The 23565-nt window shown below is 50.0% G+C and overlaps 1 protein-coding gene across 1 annotated transcript in view; it reads left to right on the forward strand.

The window, feature by feature from the left end:
* Window positions 1-23565, forward strand: part of Kcnk3 (potassium two pore domain channel subfamily K member 3) — a 44238-nt gene that overhangs the window by 16845 nt on the left and 3828 nt on the right. The gene's annotated exons all lie outside the window — the stretch shown is intronic.

Consider the following 23565-nt stretch of genomic DNA (forward strand, 5'->3'; position numbering starts at 1 on the left):
AAATGGGGATAATAATAGTCCCTACTGAATAGGCTTGCTCGAAGATTAAATGAGGCACATAGATCAGCTTCCTCAGAGCGGCGCCTGGCACGTAGTAAGCGCTGTGTAAATGTTAGCTAGTATTGTTTTGAACTGGGGAGGAGGGATGGTGACAGAGGTATTTAATCATTTGAATAAAGTCAAGTGCAGAGAAAGTCAGCTAGCCTGTATTCCACCCTGGGACTCAAGAGAGGGAAGGAAGGAGCCAGATAGACTATAAGCAGCAGTTAGAGAAGGCTTGGTCCTGGAGAGGATGCCTGGTCCTGGGGAGACCGCCTGATCCTGGGGAGGCAGCCTGGTCCTGGGGAGGCAGCCTGGTCCTGGGGAGGATGCCTGGTCCTGGGGAGACCGCCTGGTCCTGGGGAGGCCGCCTGGTCCTGGGGAGACCGCCTGGTCCTGGGGAGGCTGCCTGGTTCTGGGGAGACCGCCTGGTCCTGGGGAGGCCGCCTGGTCCTGGGGAGACCGCCTGGTCCTGGGGAGGCTGCCTGGTTCTGGGGAGACCGCCTGGTCCTGGGGAGGCCGCCTGGTCCTGGGGAGACCGCCTGGTCCTGGGGAGGCAGCCTGGTCCTGGGGAGGCCGCCTGGTCCTGGGGAGGATGCCTGGTCCTGGGGAGATCGCCTGGTCCTGGGGAGACTGCCTGGTCCTGGGGAGACCGCCTGGTCCTGGGGAGGCCGCCTGGTCCTGGGGAGGCCGCCTGGTCCTGGGGAGGCCACCTGGTCCTGGGGAGATCGCCTGGTCCTGGGGAGACTGCCTGGTCCTGGGGAGACCGCCTGGTCCTGGGGAGGCCGCCTGGTCCTGGGGAGGCTGCCTGGTCCTGGGGAGGCCGCCTGGTCCTGGGGAGGCTGCCTGGGTTGGAGTTCTTGGCACCATAAAAAGCAAGCTTGGGACACATGGGTGTAACTAGGCTGTGTGAATAGACCATGGAAGCCAAGAAGTCACTCTTGTGAGATGCTGGCTAGGCCCATGTCATCTGTTCTGGGCTGTGAACAGGATGTAGATGGATGGCCAGGAAGACAGGTGGCTGGCAGAGGTCATTGGGAAGGCCGGGAAAGCAGGGGGTCAGAGAGAGTGGTAAGCCTGGGTGAGACGGGCTGGGGAATGAATGTCTGCCTCTGGGCTCTTTGTGGAAGGCAATGTCTCCAAGCAGGGACGGAGAAAGAAAAGCCCTGTCATCATCCCGGGCTTCACAGGAGCATTTCCATCGGGGCAGAGGGGTGAGCGAAGGGCGTTTCCACAGAGAGTGGAGCCTCGAAGTAGAGTCTGTGTCTCCTTGGACAGGAAGGGAGGACTTAGAGGAGGAAGAAGCCCCAACTCCTCATGGCCTTCAAGTAAAGATAACAGGGGGTGAGGCGGGGGGGGGGGGGCGGCTGGAACAGCAGCGGTTCTAAAACAACGACCCCTCCCCCTTATTGCTGCATAGTGTCTCCCGAGAGTGCTCACCCTGCAGCTCATCTGGTCCTTGCACTCTGCCCTGGATGTGGATGGAGTCATGCTACGAGGTCACGTGGAGGCAGCAGGCAATGGGCTGCAGGGTGTGTGTGCATGTGCTCATATGTGCACATGGGTGTGTGTGTGTGTGTGTGTGCGCGTGTGCGTGCATGCATGGCGTGCATGGGTGAATGTTGAGGGTGAGGCCCCCACATCTGCAGACTGGCTCAGGGGAAAGAAGGTTCCAGCAGCTGCTGCAGGCCGAAGTCCCTGTCGCCTAGAGTCCCTCTTCTCACAGGCGCTATGCCAGCCTCCACCATCTGAGCTCCTGAGCCCTGGGGAGGGTGCTGAGCCTAAGAAAAGCCTCCCTTCGCAGCTCCTGGCATCTGCTCCCAAATTCCCTGCCAGCCCAATACTGTCTGGGCCACTAGCCATGACCAGGAAGGAAAGGAGGGATCAGGTGATGGAGAAAGGATGCCCCAAGGCCTCTCCCCATACCCAGGCCATCCATCAAGACTGGCCTCCATACATCTGCTGGGCTTCAGCCATGGACTCTGGGTGCAGTGGGCCAGCAGGAGAAGGACCTGCTTCCACGCACATTGCAATGCCTGGCAGAGGGCGGGGAAGACAGAAGGTGCCCTTCTATCAGCTGAGGGACAGGGAAAGGTGTGCCAGAAGAAGCAGCCCCATATCTAATCCGGGAGGACAGAGGCGGTCCGGGAGGGAACTCCGGGCTGCAGCCACACCGGGAGGAAGTGCCCGGGGGAAGAGCAGTGCTCAGAGGCGAAGTTGGCAGGGAACCCTTGGTACAGACTGGCCTGGAGTTTTATGAAATTCAGGAAGTAGCAGGTCTGGATAGGGGCGTGCTGGATCCTAGATTTACAGCCTGGGCGCTGGACCTGGAACCCTTTCACCGTGTTGTGTAAATTCAAAGGATAAGGAAGATTTCTGAGTGGGGAGTGGTAACTCAGAGCTGTGTTGAGAAAAAAAAAAATACGGACATACTAATAAATATCCTGTCTTAAGATTCTCCAACCTGGGTAGACAGGCCCGGCGGCAGAGACAAGCAGACGCAGGTAGGCCTGCGGCGGGGGCCGGTGGAGGTAGACGGGCCCAGCAGCAGCCCGCTGAGGTAGACGGGCCCAGCGGCGGCAGCCGACAGAGATATTCAGGCCCGGCGGCAGCCGGCAGAGACATTCAGGCCCAGCGGCGGTCCACAGAGGTAGACAGGCCCGGCGGCAGAGACAAGCAGACGCAGGTAGGCCTGCGCGGCGGCCCGCGGAGGTAGACGGGCCCAGCAGCAGCCCGCTGAGGTAGACGGGCCCAGCGGCGGCAGCCGACAGAGATATTCAGGCCCGGCGGCAGCCGGCAGAGACATTCAGGCCCAGCGGCGGTCCACAGAGGTAGACAGGCCCGGCGGCAGAGACAAGCAGACGCAGGTAGGCCTGTAGCGGCGGCCTGTGGAGGAAGACGGGCCCAGCGGCAGCCCGCTGAGGTAGACGTGCAGCGGCCGACAGGGACATTCAGGCCCGGTGGCGGCCCCCAGAGGCAGACAGACCCAGCGGCAGCTGACAGGGACATACAGGCCCGGCGGCAGACCGCAGAGGTAAACAGGCCCAGGGACGGAGACAAGCAGACACAGATTGGAACAGGGACGCCCCTAACCCCAACATCTGGGGAAGAAGCTATCTCCGTGGGTCAGAACCAGAACGAACCTGAACACTCCGTCTGAGGACAACCCAGGGCCCAGCTGCTGATCCTGTGAAACCCAACAACTTGGAGGTGTTGGTGAGACTACCCTGCTCAGCTGAAACCCATCTGGGAGAGGATTCAGATGCCTACAGTTTAAAGTCTGAAGAAACAAGATCAGCTGAGGAGTTGACAAATGAACAAAAAGTGACCTGAGAACATAGAAGAAGGCGCTACCCAGACACCAAACCAGATCACCAGAATCATAAGTATATAATTCACCGATGGAAATCAGCTGCCCCTGAAGAAATAGCCCAAAAGCACCAATTTAACCAAGAACCCCTACTAAACCAAGACTAAAAATTAGAACAAGAGAGGCACTCTCAGACACAGACACCACCTGCACCTCACAGAGGAAGAGATGAGTAGGCGCCAGTGCAAAAATACAGGCAACAACATAAAGACCTATATGGCAACATCAGAACCTAGTGATTCTACACCTGCAAGACCTAAACATACCATGACAGAAGAAACAGAAGAAATCAACCCTAAAAATGACTTTAAGAAGATGATAGAGGCCCTTAAAGAAGAAATAAAACATTCCCTCAATGAGGAAATAAAAACTTTCCTTAAAGAGGAATTGAAAAACTACCTTAAAGAGGAAATAAAAACTTTCCTTAAAGAGGAAATAAAAAACTCCCTTAAAGAGGAAATAAAAACTTCCCTTAAAGAGGAAATGAAAAACTCCATTAAAGAGGAAATAAAAAACTCCCTTAAAGAAATGGAAGAAAAAACGAACAAAAAATGGGAAGAAATCAAAGAAAGCCAAGAAAAAGCAATTAAACAGATGAAAGAAACATTCCAAGATCTGAAAAATGAATTTGAGACAATAAAGAAAACACATGCTGAGGGAATGCTGGAAATAGAAATCCTGACAAAACGAACAGGAACTACAGAAACAAGCATAACCAACCGATTGCAAGAGATGGAACAGAGAATCTCTGACACTGAAGACACGATAGAGAAAATAGATTCGTCAGTCAAAGAAAACAATAAAGACAAAAAAGTCCTAACACAAAACGTCCAGGAAATTTGGGACACCATGAAAAGACCAAACCTAAGAATAATAGGGATAGAAGAAGGAGAAGAATACCAACTCAAAGGCACAGAAAATATATTCAACAAAATCATAGAAGAAAACTTTCCTAACCTAAAGAAAGAAATACCTATGAAGATACAAGAAGCTTACAGAACACCAAATAGGCTGGATCCAAAAAAAAAGTCCCCTCGCCACATAATAATCAAAACACTAAACACACAGAATAAAGAAAAAATATTAAGAGCTGCAAAGGAAAAGGACCAAGTAACATATAAAGGCAAACCCATCAGAATAACACCAGACTACTCAATAGAGACTATGAAAGATAGAAGATCATGGACAAACCTCATGCAGACACTAAGAGACCATGGATGCCAACCCAGACTATTATACCCAGCAAAACTCTTAATCACCATAGGCGGAGTAAACAAAATATTCCAGGATAAAACCAGATTTAATCAATACCTGTCCACAAACCCAGCCCTACAGAAAGCACTAGAAGGGAAAATTCAACCCAAAGAAGCTAAACACATCCATGAAAAATCAAGCAATAGATAATCCTACACCAACATACACCACAGAAGGACAACACAACACAACCAAAAAAATAACAGGAATTAACAATCACTGGTCATTAATATCCATCAATATCAATGGTCTCAACTCACCTATAAAAAGACACAGGCTAACAGAATGGATTAGAAAACAGGACCCATCCATATGCTGCATACAAGAAACACACCTTAACTCCAAAGACAGACACTACCTCCGAGTAAAGGGCTGGGAAAAGGTTTTCCAAGCAAATGGACCTAAGAAACAAGCTGGTGTAGCTATCCTAATATCTAATAAAATAGACTTCAAACTAAAATCAATCAAAAGAGACCAGGATGGACATTACATATTCATCACAGGAAAAATCCACCAAGATGAAGTCTCGATTCTAAACATTTATGCTCCAAATACAAAAGCACCCACATTCATAAAAGAAACACTACTAAAGTTTAAAACGCACATCAAACCCCACACATTAGTAGTGGGAGATTTTAACACACCACTCTCACCAAAAGATAGATCTACCAGACTGAAACTTAACAAAGAAATAAAGGACCTAACAGATGTTATGACTCAAATGGACCTAATAGATATCTACAGAATATTCCATCCTAACACAAAAGAATATACCTTCTTCTCAGCACCGCATGGAACCTTCTCAAAAATTGACCACATGCTTGGACACAAAACAAATCTCAACAGATACAAAAAAATTGGAATAACCTCCTGTATTTTATCAGACCACCAAGCCTTAAAGTTAGAACTCAATAACAACAAAAATTATAGAAAACCCACAAACTCATGGAAACTGAATAATACCCACCTGAAACATCAATGGGTCAAGGAAGAAATAAAGACAGAAATTAAAGAGTTCCTAGAATTCAATGAAAATGAAAGTACAACATACCCAAACTTATGGGACACTATGAAAGCAGTGCTAAGAGGAAAATTCATAGCTCTAAATGCACACATAAAGAAGATGGAGCAATCCCATACCAATGAATTAACAGCACAACTGAAAGCTCTAGAACAAAAAGAAACAAACTCACCCAGGAGAAATAGACGCCAGGAAATAATCAAATTGAGGGCTGAAATCAACGAAATAGAAAACAAGAGAACAATACAAAAAATCAATGAAACAAAGAGTTGGTTCTTTGAAAAAATCAACAAGATAGACAAACCACTAGCCAAATTAACCAAAAGGCAAAGAGAGAACACCCAAATTCACAAAATCAGAAATGAAAAGGGAGACATAACAACAGACAATGAGGAAATCCAGAGAATCATCAGATCATACTTCAAAAACCTGTACTCCACAAAAATGGAAAACCAGGAAGAAATGGACAATTTTCTGGATAAATACCACATACCAAAATTAAATCAAGACCAGATAAACCATTTAAATAGACCAATAACCCCTAAAGAAATAGAAACAGTCATCAAAAGTCTCCCAACTAAAAAAAGCCCAGGACCAGATGGTTTCAGTGCAGAATTCTACCAGACTTTCAAAGAAGAACTAATACCAATCCTCTTCAAAGTGTTCCACACAATAGAAACAGAAGGAACACTACCAAACTCTTTTTATGAGGCCACAATTACCCTGATACCCAAACCACACAAAGATGCAACAAAGAAAGAGAACTACAGACCAATCTCCCTCATGAACATTGATGCAAAAATACTCAACAAAATATTGGCAAACCGAATCCAAGAATACATCAAAACAATCATCCATCACGACCAAGTAGGATTCATCCCAGGGATGCAAGGATGGTTCAACATACGGAAATCAGTCAATGTAATACACCATATAAACAAACTGAAAGAAAAAAACCACATGATCATCTCCCTAGATGCTGAAAAAGCCTTTGACAAAATCCAACACCCCTTCATGATAAAGGTCTTAGAAAGAATAGGAATACAAGGAACATTTCTAAACATAATAAAAGCAATTTATAGCAAGCCAACAGCAAACATCAAATTAAATGGAGAGAAACTCAAAGCGATACCACTAAATTCAGGAACAAGACAAGGCTGTCCACTCTCCCCATATTTATTCAATATAGTACTAGAAGTTCTAGCTAGAGCAATAAGACAACAAAAGGAGATCAAAGGGATACAAATTGGCAAGGAAGAAGTCAAACTTTCACTATTTGCAGATGATATGATAGTATACATAAGTGACCCCAAAAACTCTACCAGGGAACTTCTACAGCTGATAAACTCCTTCAGTAAAGTGGCAGGATACAAGATCAACTCAAAAAAATCAGTAGCCCTCCTATACACAAATGATAAAAGGGCTGAGAAAGAAGTCAGAGAAACATCACCCTTTACAATAGCCACAAATAATATAAAATACCTTGGGATAACACTAACTAAACAAGTGAAAGACCTTTTTGATAAGAACTTTAAATCTCTAAAGAAAGAAATTGAAGAAGATATCAGAAAATGGAAGGATCTCCCATGCTCATGGATAGGTAGGATTAACATAGTAAAAATGGCAATCTTACCAAAAGCAATCTACAGATTCAATGCAATCCCCATCAAAATCCCAACACAATTCTTCACAGACTTGGAAAGAAAAATACTCAACTTTATATGGAAAAACAAAAGACCCAGGATAGCTAAAAAAATCCTATACGATAAAGCAACCCTTGGAGGCATCACCATCCCGGACCTCAAACTCTACTATAGAGCTATAGTAATAAAAACAGCTTGGTACTGGTATAAAAACCGACATACGGACCAATGGAATCGAATTGAAGACCCTGACATTAATCCATGCACATATGAACACCTGGTTTTTGACAAAGGAGCCAAAACTATACAATGGAACAAAGAAAGTATCTTCAACAAATGGTGCTGGCATAACTGGATGTCAATATGTAAAAGATTACAAATAGATCCATATCTGTCACCATGCACAAAACTCAAGTCCAAGTGGATCAAAGACCTAAACATAAATCCAGTTACACTAAACTTAATAGAAAAGAAGATAGGAAGCACTCTTGAACGCATTGGCACTGGAGACCATTTCCTAAATAAAACACCGACAGCACAGACCCTGAGCACAACCATTAATAAATGGGACCTCTCAAAACTGAGAAGCTTTTGCAGGGCAAAAGACACAGTCAATAAGACAAAAAGACAGCCAACAGATTGGGAAAAGATCTTCACCAACCCCACATCTGACAGAGGATTGATCTCCACAATATATAAAGAACTCAAGAAACTAGACATCAAAGCTCTGAACAGTCCAATTAAAAAATGGGCTAAAGAGCTAAACAGAGAATTCACAAAACAAGAACTACAAATGGCTGAAAGACATTTAAAGAAATGCTCAACATCCTTAATCATCAGAGAAATGCAAATCAAAACGACTCTGAGATACCACCTTACACCTGTTAGAATGGCTAAGATCAAAAACACCAATGACAACCAATGTTGGAGAGGATGTGGAGCAAAGGGAACACTCCTCCACTGTTGGTGGGAATGTAAACTTGTACAACCACTATGGAAATCAGTATGGCGGTTTCTCAGAAAATTAGGAATCAAACTACCTCAAGACCCAGCCATCCCACTCTTGGGCATATACCCAAAGAATGCTGATACATACCATAAAGATACATGCTCAGCTATGTTCATAGCAGCACTATTTGTAATAGCCAGAACCTGGAAACAACCTAGATGCCCATCAACGGAAGAATGGATGAAAAAAATGTGGTACATATACACAATGGAGTACTACTCAGCAGAGAAAAACAATGAAAGCATGAAATTTGCAGGCAAATGGATGGAACTAGAAAAAATCATCCTGAGTGAGGTAACCCAAACCCAGAAAGACAGTTATGGTATGTACTCACTCATTGGTGGATTCTAGATATAAAATGAACAATCAGACCACAATCCATAGAACCATAGAGGCTATATATATAGCATGGAGGTCCCTAGGACGACTGTGGCATATAATAAATTTCAGTTTTACTCAATTATTGAAAAAAAAAATAGCCAAATGAATGGAAACACATGAACTATGAACCAAAGACTGAGGGGCTCCCAGCTGGATCAGGCCCTCTGAATAGGTGAGACAGTTGATTGGCTTGATCAGTTTGGGAGCTCATTCCAAGTCCTGTGCTCATTCCATGAGTTGGCTGTTTGAAACCAGGAACTTATGCAGGGACACTTGGCTCAGTCTGAGAGGAAGGGACTGGACCTCCCTGGACTGAGTTTACCAAGTCGATCACAGTCCTCGGGGGAGGACTTGTCCTGGAGGAGGTGGGAATGGAGGGTGGGCTGGGGGTAAGGGGAGGGCGTGGGAGGGGGGAGAACAGGGGAACCCATGGCTGATATGTAGAACTGAATGGTATTGTAAAATAAAAAATATATATCACACAAAAAAAAAAAAAGAGGAAATGAAAAACTCCATTAAAGAGGAAATAAAAACTTCCCTTAAAGAGAAAAAAAAAAAAAAAAAAAAAAAAAGATTCTCCAACCTGCACATCCCAGGCCTTGAACTAGATACTTTCCACTTAGCCTTTCCAGCCCCAAGGTCACTCAGTTGCCTCATCAGATTGGACCAAAGATGGGGTACATGTAGCAGGAGAAGCAGCTGCCTCCCATGGGGGAGAGGCTGACCTTTCCAAACCCCCTGTCCCTAGCTGGAGAATTGATACTGTCGCAGCCCAGGAGTTTCACGGGGCTGCAGTGCAGTGGGACTAGAATGTTCCCACTGTAGTGTGCTGCATACACCCTATATGGATCTCCAGAAATCTGGCCAGGACCTTCTGCTGTGTAGTTCACCATGCAGGGCATCCTGGATGTAGTGTGTAGGGCTGGGCCTCCCGTGCACAGGACCTAGGACCTAGCCAGTGCCTCTTTGGAGCCGGGCGAGTAATAAGACTTCTGCAAAGAACGACTAACCTTTAGCCAGGGTCAAGGGGCAGCAGCCAGAGCCAGGCCCCTCCCTCCAGTCTCCAGGCTGAGCTACCCATCTCTAATTTGTTCAGCCAAGCTCTGGCTTCTCTCAGCACCCTTCTGACTTGCTTATGCTTTTCCCTCACCGTGGTCTCAGCCGGGACTCAAATCATCATGACCCTGTAGCTCAGCTCCCCAGAGCTTATCCAGCCCCTCAGTCCAGTTCTTGGGTGAGCCTTAGCAATCGTTCATATAGGTTGTGCATATCCTCTTGGATTTGGTGTTCCATCCTGCATCAATTCACTGTGGCCTGGACCAGGATGATGATAGATAAAAAAGAGAGACTGTCTAAACTGAGGCTGCTGCAGGAAGGACCAAAGAGGTAGGAGAGCACAGAAGCCCCACCAAGTCCTCCACGGTTGGCCTCTTCTAGCTCTGGTACCTACCCTCGACCTCCCCACCTCCAGCTCTGTCTACCTCAGGACCATACTGAAACCTCTCGGGGTTTCCATAGAGAACTTCCAGGAACTGCTCTCTGGGAGGAAGGGCCTGGTGGCCTCCAAGTTGTGAGCTCTTCAGAGGCGGAGAGCAGGGACCAGGCTTAGGAGGTCAATTTCTTCGAGCATCATGACTTGAGCACCTACTGTACACAGTGTTCTAAGACTTTCAGACCAAGTATTTTAAGTATTGAGCTCTGCTGTGAGGGCTTTATGGTCAAAGATCTGCTGGACATGATATCCACATTCTACTGATGAGATAAATAGCCCATGGGGGAGGGGGTACTCTGGGTGGTCAGACCCCTGAGAGTGCCTGAACTTTGAAGAGCCCAAGGACTAGGCTGAATCCTAATCTTGGCCACTTTTTATATGATGACCTTGGACCAGTGGTATTTCACCTCTCTGAGCCTTCTGTAGTTCCCTCATCAGAACAGAGCTGGTACTGGCCAGTCAGAGAGTCATGGTGAGAAGCAGAGGTGTTAACAAAGGCTAGCTTCCACGAGGCTGTTGCCCATCACCATCAAGGGCCCCGAGAGCAGAAAAGCCTGGAGTTTTAGCTTCATGTCTGTTGCCCTGGAAACAACAACAACAACACAACTTAAGGGACAAAGGGTTTATTTTAGTTCACAGTTAGGTGACAGTCCATCACTGCAGGGTCTTGGAGCAGCTGGCCACACCACACCCACAGTCAAGAGCAGAGAGAAATGAATGCATGTATGCTTGCTTGTTCCCGGCCCATTCTCTGTATGTATACAGTCTGGGATCAGCCCAGGGAATGGTGCCGCCCACAGTGGGTGAGTCTTCCTTCCGCACAGGAGGAATCAAGACAATCCCCCAAAGATATACCCACAAGCCAACTTGATCTAGTCAGTCCCTCAGTTAGACTCTCTTCCCAGGAGATGCTAGATTGTGACGTGTTGACAGTTAAAAGGAACCATCACTCTTAGACTGTGCTCTGGCCAGTGGGCTTCCTTCCTTCCTTTCTTTCTTCCTTCCTTCCTTCCTTCCTGCCTGCCTGCCTTCTTACACTCCACCCTTCACATTCCCAGCTGCAGCCCCAGACTCCACACAGAGGGGAAGGGGAAGAAGCAGAATCCAGGCCATGCCTGGACCCTAACCACCTCTCCCAGCCCTTAAGTGTCCAGCGCCACAATACGCTAGCGGCCCACTTGCCTCCCACAAGACAGACAGAGTGAAGCAAAAGCAGCTTTACTTACTCATGGTGACGCTGCTTGAGGTGAGGAGTGACCATGTCAGCCACTGTCACCAAGAAAGGCCAAGTGTATAGGGGGGTATGGGGAGGATTCTCAGGGGCTGAGAGCAGGAGGAAGGCTTCTTAGAAGAAGACAGTATAGGAGAGGTGGGATTCACACAACCAGCCCCGCATCAACACAGGAGAGTGGTCTTCATGGACATTCGGTTCACCCAAAACTGTTCTACAGTTACATTTATTGTTTGTTTGTTTGTTTTTAATGATCAGTGGCAAAATAAACGAACCAAAATAACAAGAAAAGAAGCAGAGGAAGAGACATTGACCTTGAGCCAATATATAATGACATCCAAGACCAAGCTACTATACACATGGGCTAGATTTCACCCTGACCTGGGAACTGCTTACAAGTGTCCAGGGCCACCTCCAGAGGGCACAGGAGCAGGAGATACTGCATTCTCAGCCATTAGAGGTTGGCAAAGGTGCTGTGCCTTCCGACTCCCTGTCCTGGCTTCCTGGTCCCACCCCACCTTCAGGGGATGGGGTCCCCATCCCTGGCACAGACTCGGAACTTCCTAGGGCATCTCTCCGCTTTCTGGTCTCTTCCCACCTGCACCCTGGCTAGTCTGTTCTCAAAAAGCACGACTTGGTTGTCCCATTTCTGCATCCTACCTCAGCACTTAGCCGAGTGCCTGGTACAAAAGTCAGAGGTGCTAGAGGAAATGTTGGCTCAGCTAATCAATTATAGCAAGCGAAGAGGATGAAGCCATGCCTGTCACACCCATTTTCCACCTGATCTTCCTGAGACTGACAAAGTGTCACAGCCTTCTGGGGTGCCTGCTTCCTGCCTAGCCTCCCCAGGTGCCCAGGTTTCCTCTGCCAGAGGTCAGTGTCTTCTTCCAAGACTGATCCTGAGCTCCCCAACAATATCAGCCTCCTGCTCTCTGGCTCAGGCTGGTGGTGGAGTCCTTGTTACTGACCCAGTGCAGGTGGGGAAGCTGGAGAAGGAGGAAGAGCTGTTGTTAGAGGTAGTGCCTGGGGCTTGTCCATCCCTTGATACTGCTTCCCCAGAAACCCTAAGAGGGGAGTTCATGAAATTCCCATTCAGGTGTCCCATGGACCCTGATCCTTGACCTCAGAAGCCCAGGGGGTCATCAATATGAGAAACAAAAAGAAGAGTGTGTGGCCTGGGAGGAACTGGCTCTGTCACTGACCTGGATGGCCTTGACAAATTATCCAACCCTTCAGCTTAGTTTCCTTCCTTAGAAATCCTGACCATCTGCCTTCCAGAATTCACCATCCATGATGCATCAGCTAGGCAGGCCACGGTGCCAGGCCTGAATGCAACCCTTGACTGCCATTCACTAGCGGTGCATGTGGGGGAACGGGGGAGTGGGGGAGGTGTTACGAAAATCTTCTCTGCCTCCTCCACCACCTCCACCACCTCCACCACCTCCACCACCTCCACCTCCTCCATCTCCTCTACCACCACCTCCTCCATCTCCACCTCCTCCACCTCCACCTCTACCACCTCCACCACCACCTCCACCACCACTACCACCTCCACCACCTCCACCACCACCTCCACCACCTCCACCTCCACCTCCACCACCACCACCACCACCACCTCCTCCACCTCCTCCACCTCCACCACATCCTCCACCTCCACCTCCACCACTTCCACCTCTACCTCCTCCACCTCCACCACCTCCACCTCCACCTCCTCCACCTCCACCTCCACCACTTCCACTTCCACCTCCTCCACCACCTCCACCTCCACCACTACCACCTCCTCCACCTCCACCACTACCACCTCCTCCACCTCCACCACTACCTCCACCTCCTCCACCTCCACCACCTCCACCACTACCTCCACCACCTCCACCACTTCCACCTCCACCATTTCCACCTCCACCTCCTCCACCTCCTCCACCTCCACCTCCACCACCTCCACTACCTCCACCACCTCCACCTCCTCCACCTCCACCTCCACCACTTCCACCTCCACCACCTCCACCACCACCACCTCCACCTCCTCCACCTCCACCACCTCCACCACTACCTCCACCACCTCCATCTCCACTACCTCCACCTCCACCACCTCCACCACCACCTCCACCACCTCATCCACCACCTCCACCACCACCTCCACCTCCACCACCTCCTCCACCTCCTCCACCACCTCCACCACCTCCACCTCCACCACCTCCTCCACCTCCTCCACCACCACCACCAACACCAACACCAACACCTCCACTTCCACCACGGAGCCCCACAATTGGGTATTATCTGGAGGCAAAGGAGCAAAAGGACAGAAGACTCAAGGGCCCTGAAGACAGGTTTCTAAGACTAGGAGTAGGGATGGAGATATGGGTACCTTGGGGCTTGGCAAGCAGTCAGAGACCTGAGACCAACAAGACTTTTCCTTGGCAGCTGCCTCCCTGCAACCCTGAGAAGCTGCTGTGAAGGGAGGCTGTCTAGGGGAGCTGGGATTTGAACTTCTGGCTGCCCCCACACACACACACCTGCTTCAGCTGAGGCACTGTTACTACTCAAAGTGAGCCAGAAGGCTCATCCATACTCTTCCTCTCCCTCACATTTGAACAGTGCCGACCAATACTGTGATCTGATCGTGCAGCCAGAGACCCAGTCATTACTTTGGGCACCCAAGAATCCCCTTGGCCCTTGGGTAACTGCCACTGAGACCACTGCTGTGTCTTTGGTTTGGGGCTTGAGGTTGTGGCTCCTATGAGTGTCTAGCACCCCAGATTCCAAGGGGCCTAAGAACATCTCCCCTAGCCTCTTCATATCCCATAAAAGGCACTCGGAGCCCAGGGAAGATCAGGTCTTGCCTATGGCCATGCAGTATAGCTGTCCATCTGGCCATGAAGACACAGGCCACAGGTCTATATCATGACACCTGGTACAGTGGGTGGCCTAAGACAGATGCCACAGACCTGAGGTCAGTTAGCCTTCCCAGGATCCCCAGCTGTCCTTCCATGTAGCAGAATCTCCCAGAGCCTCACACTACATCCAGCCTCCCTGTCTTCAACCTGCTCCAACCTCAGAGGCACCTCTGTGCCAAGCTGCTTCCCAGGCATAAGGAAGGCATAAGACACAAAGGCGCCTGCCCTGGGGTAGCTCACAGTTTAGTCCTGAACACAAAGGCATCACACACACTGTATCCATTCCATCTCCTCCCTCCTCGCTTCCTCCTTTCCCTTTCCCATCCCTTCCTGAATCCCTGAGTTCTCTGCTCCCCTCTAGCTCAGGCCTGAGCACTTGCCAACAAAGCTATGCTGAGGACCCCCAGTGAAGCTCCTTGCTCCCAATCTCCCACAGCCACGCCCACTCCTCCTCTACCCAGGGGTGTGAGGAAATTTACAATGGTATCTCTTTGGGCATTTGTCCCTTTCCTAACTCGGAGCTGCCAAGGGCTCCACATTGTCTTCCAGGTAAGAGTCTTGCTCTGCACATGTTAACCCTTGCCCACCAAAACAATTCTCACTTTTCAATCAAACTTCCTGCTGCAGGAACATCAGGAAGATTTTGTTGTTGCTGTTGTTGTTGTTAGATGTTATTATTTTTGGCATTCTGACTAGGCCCACACAATGGTGCATGCTGGTAGTCTCAGCACTCAGGAGGCTGAGGCAGAAGAATCACTTGAGCTTTAGGTGTCCCAAGCCAGCAATGTGGTAAGACCCTGCCTAATAATATAAATTGTTATTGTTACTATTATTAATGCATTTCTACCTCTAAAAGTAGTAGAGCGTTGGGTATATAGCTCAATGGTAGAGCATTTGCTCAGCATGTGCAAGGCCCTTAGATCAACCCTCAGTACTATAAAAAAATAATAATAATAGATGTTTTGTAGAACATGTAAAACAGTGTGAAAAGGAAATTAAAATCAATAATAAGCTCATTATTTATGGATAAACTCTGTGAGCTCTCTGTTACATCTCTAGCTCTTTCCCTGTGTGTATGCATATGCACCTTTTGTCTTTATAGATTTAGGATAGGATCCCACTATACAGAAAGCATTGTGCCTACTGTTTTTTGTCATAATACAGTGGTTTTCTATGTAATTAAGAGACTCCTCAGGAATAGCACTTTAATGGCTGCACAGTATTCCACCCCATAAATATACCTTAATATGTTTAACTAAACCCTATTGGTGAACATTTGGAGTGTTTACAATTTTTCACAATGAAAATGCTGCTATAAACATCCGTGTTCATAAATCTTTGCTCCGATCTCTGGTTATTTTCCCAGCAGAGATTCCTAGAAGTGGTACCACCGGGTCCTGGGTAGATGCATTTCTAAGGATCTTGCTGTGTATATGAAACTACTTTCCTGGGAGACTCTGCCGGTCCCTACGCAATGGTGACAGTGCCCCCCGGGCCATTTTCTCTGCCCCTTAACTTCATTCTGTACATCTTAACTTCAACAGCTCCCCCTATGGGAACCCTGTATCTTCCTTCAACCCTTCAGAGATCAGGACAAATACCACCTCTTTGTTGTTCTCCCTGACACCCCAGCTGGGGTTCTTCACCTCCATCCCTCCTTCTGCTCATTTATCTTAATCACTCCCCAAATTAGCCAACTCTGTCATATCTCTCAATAGCTAGTGCTGTAATTACCTTTGCTTTGGGGAAAACAAGGAAGCTTTAAAGTGTTCCACCACAGGGTTTCATCTGATATACTTGCATGTGGAAAGTGTCTTGAGATCAAGGACCCGGGTTTGGTCATCTGGTCTACCTCTCCTGGCCATAGTTTTCAAGCTTCAGTGTAGCCCAACCGCAAGCTAGCCTTGAGTTGAAGGGCACTTTTAACCTTGCCTTTACTGTTCCTTGGCCTGGTGGGACGAACAAGGCTGCACCCCTCTGCAGCATTGGGGAAGGCAGAGAGGATAGACCATGATAATCAATTCCTCACTCTGCCAGTGACTTGTGTTATGGATCTGGTCCTCTGCTTCTCTCTAGGCCTTAGTTTACTCCTCTGAAAAATGGGTAAGTTGAACCACCCAAACCCCCACACTGCAGCATGAACCCCTCTTGAGGACCCTGCTTGAAGCCTCTGCTCTAAACCTATGAGGCCCCTGGACAAAGCCAGCCCTGGGGGGTGGATGGCCCAAAGGAGCTGGGCCCTGAGGCAGGCCTGGCTGCAGGCCAGACTGTGTCTGCAAACACTGACCTTGGCTGCTGCAGGGATTTTCCATGACACCAGCACCCTCCCTCTCAACTCCCCCATTCCACATGGGCCTGGGAGGTTGGGGGTGGGGCACTGGAGCTCTTCTGCATAAGAGGTCCCAGTCAGTCACAGGGACAGACACCTGTGGGTGGGAGACAGCTCGAGAGTGAGGGGAAAGCCAGGGAGTCGAGAAGGGTCAGTGAGAAAGAGCTGCTGCTGTAGAGTGAGGGGCAGGTGTTGAAAACGGAGCTGCTGAGATGGGACGAAGAGGCCCTGGGAAGGGGCAGGGCGGAGAGACGATGAGATGGGCGCCTGGTTGCAGAACTGTCCTTCCAGGAGTCCTGGCCTGGAGGGTGACAAACCCCAGACCCAGTTCTGCATGCTCATCTCCACCCCCGCCCAAGTCCTTGGAGCCCTGGTGGCTTCTCAGACCTAGCTTTTGGCTGAGCCGGGCCTACAGCAGTGGGATGCCTTTGGAGTCTAGAGTTGGCTTCGTTTTGAGGGGAAGGGGTTAGAGCAAGGGCCAGGGCTGTGAGTCAACAAAAGATGGCTGACCCTTCTGGAAATTAAGAATTTGCGGGGAGGCATTTGAGGGTCACCATCACAGACCACACAGACTCCAGAGCCTTTGCCTTCTGGAACTTTGACTTTCTGGATAGAACAGCAATTTCTGACGAGCTGCCCACCCCCTTCCTCACCCCCTGCCAGGTCCTGTGCACAACACCAAAGGGACTTTCCACTCTGCGGACTCCACCATGGAAAGAGGGCGCCAAAAAGGGGGCATGATCAAGGCCCTCCTGGTACTTTGAGGAAGTCCTAGAAGCTTCTTAGACACCATGGTGTCTGAAGGCATCTTCCAGAGGAGAGGAGAACACCCACCCACACTCTCTGCAATGTCCACTAGGCCAGCTGCCCCTCCCGTTACCCTCAGAGCTGGGCCTGGGTACCAATACCACACGCCTTTCATCTCATCTCCTTTCACGCACCCATTCAGCTCCACATTGCTGCTGTCCCCAGACCTCCAGCCCTTCAGGAGGCACAGCCCCAAATGTCACCTTTTCCTGGTGCTCGTGGCTCAAGCCTGACTGCCCCTTTCCACCCACAGGCAAGCGGCCCTTGAGGTATCCATCCCTTCTCCAACCTGCTGGAGCAGGCCCTCCCCCAGAGCCCCACACTGCCCGCCCTACTTCTGCTCAACAAGCCCAGGCCGCACCCCCTTCCAGGCGATCCCCTCTTCCCCGACCCCTCGTTTCCGGCCTCACCCCAGTGTGTAAAGCCTTCGGGTGTCTACACCCCAGGTCAACCTCATTCATCTTCCCCTTGGGACAGACATTAGCCCTAGCCAGGGCCGTATTTACTCAAGATAAGCGAGTCTGCTAAGAGGCAGAGTACAGCCAGGAACTACCAAGGTTCTAATCAGCCCAGGGATGGGGATCAGAGGCTCAGAGGCAGAGAATGGCCTGGAAGAAGGACCCCAGAAGTTCTCGATGTAACAGAGGAGTGCTTCCCAAACTATGCTCAGGAGAACCCTTGTTTATCAGTATGCACTGTGAGAAAAAACGTTCCACGGTCAAACATGTGAGAAACATATAACACATTCTCCACCTCTGCACAGGAACACAGACTAGTATGACCCTGTGACAATGAAGTCACATGATGAAAAATCCTGCTTAGTCCCTATTTCCCCCAATTAATTGAGCCAAACAACCCTTTTTCTTATCCGACCCTTAATAACCATGGCACTGGTATTTGAGGAAATGAACCTTTAAGAAATATTGATCATACAGCGCTAGTGTTGAGGGGAACGTCAATGGCTGTGCAATCTTGGGGGACCAAATATATTCACAGTCACGTCTCAAGTCTACTAGTTCACCAAATCTCCACAACAACCATATGAGGTCCATACTTCACTGTACCCATTTCATAGACGAGGAAGTTGAGGCTCCGTGGCTCACGGAACCTGACCAAGGTGAAGAGCTGTTCGGCGGCAGAGCCTGTGCTCTTTGTGTGTCCCTGAACTGCAGATTCCCTGCCTATCTGCAGCATTTCCAGCATACAAGGATAACTTCATCCTGTCTCACAGAATCAATTATCCCATGCTCATCTGAAGTTCTGATTGACAGGTGGGTTCTTAATTGATTTCGATGGGGGAAATAAACTAATTAGAGTCTTAACAATCATCTACGTGGCGCCTGTTCAGCGTAGTAAAACAGCACATTTGATCAACACTTCACAAATGGAATCTTTGATCCTATGAGTGGGTGGGTGAACAGAGAAAACACTAAATGACATTCAGAACAGAAAAAAAAAAAAATAGGTAGGGTAAGAACCAGAGACGGGAGGGGACAGGCCAGGACACAAAGCTAGTGCTCACCAAGCTCAGGGCAGACCCTAACCTCCTGCCTTCCAGTTCCCCACACTTTGCTCTACTGAAGCTGTGGCCAGGGGCCCACCTTGGGGCCAGCTAGGCCAAGGGTAGGAGGCGGGCAGCAAGCTCACACACTCCCAAGGCCAGTGGGGAGCAGGTGGCCAAGACCAGGCTATTACCAAGCGTTTAGAGTTCTGCTTTGAGTACAGGGAGCCAGGCCACTGGGAGAAGAGACCAGTAAGGGGGGAGGGGCGGGGACAACCCCTCCAGGCCCTCCAGGTCCCTAGAAGCCAGAGCTACGACCAATGTCTGAGTCCTTAACACCAGGAAGAAAAGAAAACAGAGGCCTGAGGCTTCCAATGGCATCTTTTAGCTTCCTGCTGCCCTAAAATATTTATACTAATAATTAACATTTATGTCCAGCCATGGCTTCCTTAGTCGAATTCTTTTTTAGAAGAGTTTTATTTTTTTAATTACATCTACTTGTGTGTGTGTGTGTGTGTGTGTGTGTGTGTGTGTGTGTGTGTGTGTGTTCTATGGTGTATGTGTAGAACTCGGGGGAACTTGTGGGGGTTGGTTCTTCTTTCTACCACGTGGGTCCTGGGAATCAAGCTCAGGTCACTGGGATCGGCAGCAAATGCCATTCCCCACTGAGCCATCTTGCTGATCCCGGTGGTTTCTGTGCCTCTAGTCAGTCCCAGACCCACCTCTTAGTGAAGTTGCTTCCCCTGATGACTGACTCGCCAGCCCTGGCTGTGAAGGAGCGGGTAGAGCTCCGGCCACACCTGAACATGTTCAGCAGCGGCCAGAACACAGTTCTAGAAGCGAGTGTCCTGGGCTACAGCCTGGTCCCCGCACTTACCAGCTATAGGTCTGGAGCACGTTGCTTTCTCTTTCTGCTCCTCTGTGGCTTATCCATACAACCCCAGGACCAGACCAAATGACCACTGAGAGCCTTTATTTACATCTGTGGTGGATTCAGGATGGGAGACGGGAGAGGAGGAGAGCCCTGGAGAGTGCTCAGAGAGACCGCCACCAGAGTCTGTGTTCAAGATATGATGAGGTTCTGGCTGTTTGGCCCAACAGGTACTGGGAGAAGGTACCCAAAGCATCAGCCTCAGAGAGTAGCCCCTGTGTGTGTTGGTACCCAGAGGAACTGGCAGAGCCCCTCCCAACCAGAGGCTTGAGGAGGCAGCAATGGGTAATTCTTTTTACCTTCTCCCTTAACCAAACTAGGCACCATGCTGCCCCACTGCAGGGGGACAGGGTTGGCCAAACTCCCGGTGACTTCCCAGAAGTCCAGGGTCCCCTGGGACTGACTCCACCCTAGCTGGCAGTCCTCCAAGCAAGGCACCCACGTCAGCAGGTCCTCGTGGCTCCTTTGCCCTTTCACCCAGTGACAATAAGGCAGACAAAGGGATGGGCATGCTTACCCTCGGCCCCAAGATGAATAGCGTCTGTCTCCAGGGCATCTCCCGGGCAGCACCCTCCCATTTCTACTGTGCCTCGTCTGGCTTGAGACAGGGCCTCGGGCTGAGGCTTCCCATGGAATGCGCTTCCCTCTGGGCCTCAGTTTCCCTTCCTGACACGCAGTGGCGTGAATACAGAGTCAGAAATGCCTACTGGCCACAGCCACCTCCAAAGGCCCCTCCCAACTTCTCAATCCCAGCTGTAAAACAGAAGTCAGTCACCGGAGTGACCTTGGGGGATGTTAGTGAGGGCAAAGGTAAATTTTTATCCTAAGGGTGAGAGCTTTTTTATTGGTGACCCTGACTTGTGGTAGGGAATGAGGGCCAGCCTGGCCATCTGCCCCAAAGGCCAGGCACTGGCTCTGCCCCTGGTAGGAACCTCTGGTCAGGCCTGGATGAGTCACTCGATTTGAGAGTCACCAAGTTGGGGGTGTACTTACGGTTCAAAGTAAGCTCTGAGCACTGCCCTCTCTTGGGGGTTGGGAGCTGGGCAGAAGCAGAAGGATGAAGGGGGAGGGAGCACCGTGGGGGAGGGGCGGGTAGCTGCACCTCTGGGTGCCAGGTGTGGCTCCAGGGCAGTGCCTGAGGGCCATAGCCAGCAGGGTGGAGCAGAGAATGCCAGGCAGGTGGGCACTAAGTTTTCCTGAAGCGCTGTGGTCTTTGACGGAACCCAGGGCAAGTTGGTAAGGGTAGAGGGGCCATATAAAAGGGTTCCTTCAGCCGGGCGGTGGTGGCGCACGCCTTTAATCCCAGCACTCGGGAGGCAGAGCCAGGCGGATCTCTGTGAGTTCGAGGCCAGCCTGGGCTACCAAGTGAGCTCCAGGAAAGGCGCAAAGCTACGCAGAGAAACCCTGTCTCGAAAAACCAAAAAAAATAAAATAAAATAAAAGGGTTCCTTCATCTGGTGGTGGTTATGGATGGCTCCCCCGACAGGGCCCTGCTTCTTGGCCTGTGTCCTCAGGTGCTTTCCCAAGGGCTCCTGCCAGTTGTGCACTCTACAGGTTCCGGAAGACACCCCCCCCCCCCAGCATTTGTCTCCTTGACTCCCTGGGGCAGATCTGATAGGTCCCCAGGGCATGGAATAGCAGTTTTAGGTCCCTACCCGGCCCCCAAGTGCAGACAAGGCAAATGAGCCCAGAGACACAAAGAGATTGTCCCAGTGTCACAAAGCTGGGGTCGGTATCCACGTTCTGCCCTGCGTGGGGAAATCTGCCCCCAGTGTCCTGTCTGGGGTGGGGGTCCACATAGTGCGTGCTGCTGGCCTGGGAGACAGGGAAGAACAGGGCAGGAAGCCACTCTAGCTGATGGTTGTCTCGCTGCCCGGCTGTCGAGGTGAGCTGTGGGGCCAAGCTGGCGGGCACAATCTGTTCTCACACTGCCAGGGTGCGGACAGGCCAGGCGCAGGCCCCGTGGCTCAACCGCTCAACTGCGCAGCCTCTGGCAGATGAAGCGACACACAGCCACTGGCTAGATGCCGCACTGGGGGGGTGGGGAGGGTGGGGGGTGGGGGGCAACAATTCTAAGGAGTCCTGAAGCCTTCACACCCCAAACATCTGTTCCTAGACCTCTCTGAGCTTTAGGCTTCTGATGGCCCTAGGCTGGCAGAGATGATCCTACTGGAATGCAGCTGCTCCCAAGCCTGGAGATCTCCTGGAAACGTGAGAGTTCTCTGCCACCTCCTTCATTATTAATCAGGGAACTATTGTTGGGCATTTGAGATGTGCCAGGCTCTAGGCTAAGTGCATCACATACATCATCTCACTTATTCCCCCAAAGTTCTTGCTGCGTGTGACATATTTAGCCCCATTTTACAGATGGGAAAACTTGCAAAGCTCATAACATCCCGGCTTGAAATGTAGTCGTGAAGTGTATTTGGGACTCCCTTGGAAGGCCGACGTTAGAGGGGACCATTATAGTTTCACCAGGGCTCCCTCCCAAGTTGATGTTTAGTTTTATATAGTTGGGGGCCCTAGAGGTCACAGATGAGCCTTCTCTGAACCACCCAAATAAAGCACTAGGAGGAATTCAGGAAGACTGCCTGGAAGAAGCAGTGTTTGGTTGAGATTCCCTACGAGTCAGAAAAGAGGAAAACTTGGAAACCCTGCCCACATTCTTTCAATCTCATAATTATCTTAATAAAAGCTGAAGTGTTTATGCTCTCTGGTCTGATTGGAGAAGCGAGTGCCCAGAACAGAAGATTTCATTTTCAAATAAAGAGACATGATCAAAGACAGAAAGTCATTAGTTCAAGGTCACAAGGCCACAAGTAACGAGGCCAGAACTTGTGCCCACGGCTTCTGGTTCCTGTTCAGGGTCCTTTCTGCACCTCTCCCAGGCAGCCAGGAAGATTTTGTTGTTATTGTTTTGAGAAGGGTTTACTCTGCAGCCCGGACTGCCTCTCCACCTCTTACTCTCCTGCCTCAGCCTAGCACACGCTGAGGCTACAGGCATGCACCACTACACCCAGCTCAGGGCAGAATTTCTGATAGTCATTTGATGATCAGCTCAGAGGGGGTGGATTTGACTCTGCCTGGCGCACAGATGGGGAGAGTCCATAGAGGGTAGACAGGGCAGAGGAGAGGACCTTAGAGATGGTCTAGCTGGTGACAGGACACTCAGGACTCCTGCCTTGCCCAGGGCAATGTCCCACCCTCACACGGACAGAGCCGACTTTTGGACCAAGTCCCATGGGCAGATCCCAGTCCCAGGCAGGGTGGAAAACCTGGAGTATGGGTTCATGCTACCGTGGTGAGGGAGGGCACTATAGGCCAGCTGCTCAGGGAAACTGCAAAGTCCCAGTGGCCATCACCCACCCCACCCTGCCCTACCCTGCCCCAAAGAGCTTTGACTACAGCAAGGAAACCATCAAGAAGCAAGAAGCCATGCATGCCTCAGTTTCTCTCCCTCCACACTGCATCACCATATCAGAAGCCATTCCATCCCACCATCTCCCCTTATAGCCATGGGCACTGAAGCCCACAGAGGACAGGGAGCATGGCAGAGCCCACAAGTATTAGACAGGAAGCCAGCTCTCAACTGCCTGCCTGCCATCCCCCACACATCAGCTGCCGGCGGACAAACTTCCCAGCAAGTACCAGCAGCCAGCTCCC

This window comes from Peromyscus maniculatus, chromosome 22 (genome assembly GCF_049852395.1).
Source record: "Peromyscus maniculatus bairdii isolate BWxNUB_F1_BW_parent chromosome 22, HU_Pman_BW_mat_3.1, whole genome shotgun sequence".
NCBI lineage: Eukaryota > Metazoa > Chordata > Mammalia > Rodentia > Cricetidae > Peromyscus > Peromyscus maniculatus.